The sequence below is a fragment of the Dipteris shenzhenensis genome, chromosome 5 (genome assembly GCF_047967505.1).
Source record: "Dipteris shenzhenensis isolate YYH24624 ecotype China chromosome 5, Dip_SZ_1.0, whole genome shotgun sequence".
Classification (NCBI taxonomy): domain Eukaryota; kingdom Viridiplantae; phylum Streptophyta; class Polypodiopsida; order Gleicheniales; family Dipteridaceae; genus Dipteris; species Dipteris shenzhenensis.
In genome coordinates, this window is record NC_141600.1 from 53886497 (window position 1) to 53890665 (window position 4169).

A 4169-nucleotide genomic window follows, 5' to 3' on the forward strand; every position below is an offset into this window, starting at 1 on the left:
TTGGGAGCCTATCAAATATCCTCCACTCTGTCGCTAAAATATCACTCCCCCAAAAAGGTACTGCATACATGGCAGTTGGTCTCACCAATGTGTCAAAAAGACAACCCTTTGTCGGAGGGTCTTAGAAGTGTGCCTGGATGCATCGCCTCTCTAGTCAGGCCAGAGCACCCCGTCCTTATGTGAGTCATGTCATACTTGCATGGGTCTTCGTGAAACCTGGTCCGGTGAACACTACCCCCAAACATGTGTAAGATTGCATTGTCTCCACTAGCTCACCACTGTATGTGAAGTTATGGTGATGGGACATTGCTCGCGAGGTGTTAAAGATCATAACTTTGGTTTTCCCAAGGTTAAGTCTCAAGTATCTCTTTCAGTCAAACATCTCCATAGCCTCTAGATGTTTCTGCAGTCCCTCTACGAGGATGATATGAGGGCTATGTCATCAATATTTGCACCATCAGGTCAGCTAGCGACGAATTCTCTCCATCTAGGCGATCGACAAAAGAAGTGATCTCATTGATACACCTACCTTGTGTACCGGTACTATGGTGGTGGTTCTCCAAGTAGGCGGAAAGCCATGGCATATAGCATGGTTGAATAGCTGTGCTAGGATCGGGGTCAAGATCTCCTATCCATGTGCAAAGTGCTCAGTACATAGTCCCTCATGATCTTGTGATCTGCGATTATGAAGCCGGAGAAGGGTAGCCCCTACATTATGTGCAGTAAACAAATGACACATAGTGGGTTTGGGCATAGAGGACATATCAGGTGGTTCCTGACCTGGCATATCATGTAGAGAGCATGCATATTTATGCCAGACTACTGGATCTATGATGGGGATGGGCAACTTCCCCTCTGACAAGATCCCCCATCCTATAGTAGGATCTTCTCGACAAAAGGATTTGATCACCTCATCCATCCTGTGTATGAGGAAATCCCGCTTCTTATGTCGTGTCACTTGATGTGAGATCCACTGCACCTCTGGCGAAGTCAAGTGTCCTAGTGCTCGCTCACGTGTAAGGTGGGCTCTCATCTCTCTACTCATCGTCGAACCAGTGGTTTTGGGCATCTTCCCATCTGGGACACGTGAAGATCATGTCGTGGGAAACTAGGTGGCTCACATACACCAAGTCAAGAGCATAGTCAAAATGGATCTGAATGCGAGTGGGTGGCAGGAGGCCCTCCTCATGGCTAGCATGGCATCCGATATACAGAAGGCAAGGTATGAGTGGTCAGTCCCGAGTGGAGGAGGAGGCACATTAAAATCATGTATCCATGGGGAAAGGGTAGTTGACCGAGTAGGTAGTCCACTGTACTTCTCCCCTTGCCATGTGGAAAACAAGTGAACCCACCAGATGATGGCCTTCTCCGAAAACCACTATACATGATCAATTCATGGATAGCCCCCAAATCTAGTAGATGCCTCTCTTTGCTATCACTAGTGCATCTGCATCTGTCAACTGCCTCACGATTCCCAACCATACTACATCTATCTCTAGTACTATGAGGGAATCCTCGTCGAAATCTAATAGGCCAACCTGTCTGTTCCCAGTGCGTGCATTAAAGTCACCAAGGAGGAGAGTGTCCCCTTGTCTAGAGAGCTTTGTGATGTCATCATGAATAGTCTCATATGGGTTGTGCCTGTTAGTGGTAATCTCTCATGCATAAGATGATGTATCTAGGGGAAAGTAGCACACTACAATGAAGATTGGGCGTGTATTTGATAGCTAAATTCACACCCACATATATCGTGCATGTTCCGAATCACTGATACGAGTGGTCTCAGATGTGCTCTAAAAAGGATAGCCACACCTTCTGTCCTCGTACTCCACTATATCCTCTCATCTTCTTCCTGTGGGCAGATTCCCAAATATATCCTGTCACTATCAGCAGTCCTCTTTACGGGCTTTCATGGGTCTCGATATAGAAGATCATGTCTTTGTTGGTGTGTGTGTGTGCGTGTGTGTGTGTGTGTGTGTGTGTGAGAGAGAGAGAGAGAGAGAGAGAGAGAGAGAGAGAGAGAGAGAGAGAGAGAGAGAGATGTAGTAACTAAGAGAAGGAAAAACAATCAACTAACAACATAAAAAGAAACCATTGAAAATGCCATTAGGTAGAACACCAAGCCAATATACACTATAGAATTGTGTGAATGATACTCCTCATTGCAAGGTAGGCAAAAAGAAAGAAAGAAAGAAAGTTTATTAAAGTCTTCGGAAGACCAATGGGTCTATGAGACTGTGAAAATCCTGATACAATGAGCTGTGGTAGTGGAGCTACTAAACGAGCATCCACACCAATGCAAAATGCAAAAAAATGCAAAATGGCAGCACTAAGTCCTAAGTACAACATAGTCATATCCTGACTATATATATCAATCTCAGCATCATCGTCAGCATCATCATAACCATCATCATCATCATCATCATCATCATCAACAGGACATCAGGATGGATGAGGCTGTGGAAGTGGAGGCATAATGTCAGCAATAGAACACTATCGCCCCCTCAAGGGTGCAGTCCTGGTATGTCTCCTGATCGTAGCTCTGTGCCTAACCAAGGCCAATGTGACCCCTGTCGGTCGGCGGGCTCCGACCCTGAACAAGGAGGGGATGTCCCCAAGTGTCATCTATGAGTCAACCCTTTGTCTGAGATGTCGGGTCATAGGCTATGGGTCACGGTCATGTCGAGCTCTCGCCTCGTGGGGGTCTATGTGATCTAGCTGAAAGAACTATGTGATAGAGCTCTGAGAGGTATCAGTCGAGGGAGAAGTCTGCACCTATCTCCATGCTCGGAGCATCCTATCGCAGTGTTTAAGCATCTCATGAATGAAACCAGCCAAGCATCGCTGGTCTGGGTAGGAGAGGACATGAGCCAACATCCCATAACTATCTCTGAAGAGGCTGTAGAAACACCCTTGAATCTCATAGTAAACAAGACACCTGAAGATGAAATGCTCCTCTATCTCAACCTCCTGCATGTCACACAGTGTGCATATGCACCTCTCCTTGGGTAACCGCTCTGCTTGGCCGCTCTCGATATGAAGTCTATGTCAAGAGACCCGGAACTGATCCTCAGCAAGTGGGGTAGGTGAATCTGCGTATATCCATGTGGTCAATGAAACCCTCCACTGTGATATGTAGGAAGTGATCTCTGTAGAAGCCCAGCTTCACTGGAAGATCAACGGGCTCAACCAAGTCCAGAATGTGTGTAGCTATAGTAGATCCTCATGGATAACTATTAACCTAGTTGACCTCGTGTGATAGGAGGGGAGAGAAAGGAGCATCCATGCTGTATTGGAAAGGAGATAGTCTACCCATGTGGAGCCCTAGTCTTGCAAACCATCTCTTTGTGCGTGCATACCAACACCTTTGATCTCCCCCTACTGCAAGTGCCATAGAAGAGGATAGTGCTAGCCAACGTCTCCGCCCTCTCTCTCTCTCTCTCTCTCTCTCTCTCTCTCTCTCTCTCTCTCTCTCTCTCTCTCTCTCTCTCTCAGCCTCTCCACCCACCCTCCACTCAGCCTCTCCGCCCCTCTGCCCTAGGCCCCCCCCTCACCCTCTCAGCCTCCTCCTCTCTCTGCCCCTCCTGCTACAGCTCCCCCCGCCTCTTCTCCCCGTTTGCTGCTCCTCCCCCCGCCTCCTACAACTCCCTCTACTGCGCTGCCTCCTCCCCTCCTACTTCACCTCTACTGCCACACCTCTACTGCTCTACCTCCTCCCCTCCTGCTTCGCCTCCTCCCTGCCTACTGCTACTCCCCCCGCCAGCTGCAGCTCCCTCTTGCTTTGCCTCCCGCCTGGTGCAGCTCCCTCTACTACGCCTCCTCCTTCCCTTCTACTCTGCCTCCTTTACTCCAGCCACCCACCGCCTGCTGCTGCTCCCCCCGCCTGTTGCTGCTCCCTCTGTTGCGCCCCCTCCTCCCCTTCTACTCCGCCTCCTCCACTCCAGCCACCCGCCATCCCTCCACCCCCTCGCGACCCCTCAGCTACTCCCTCTACCCCTCAGCCGCCCCCGCCTGCTCTCCAGCCACACCCCCCTTCCCTACTACCCCCCGCCCGCTCTCAGCCTACCTACAGCCCCCACGCCACCCCTTAGCCTCTTTTCAACCCCGTGGGGGGTACCTCCCATCATGGGGAGGGAGCTCAAGTTCATGCTCATGCTCTCGCTCCTGCA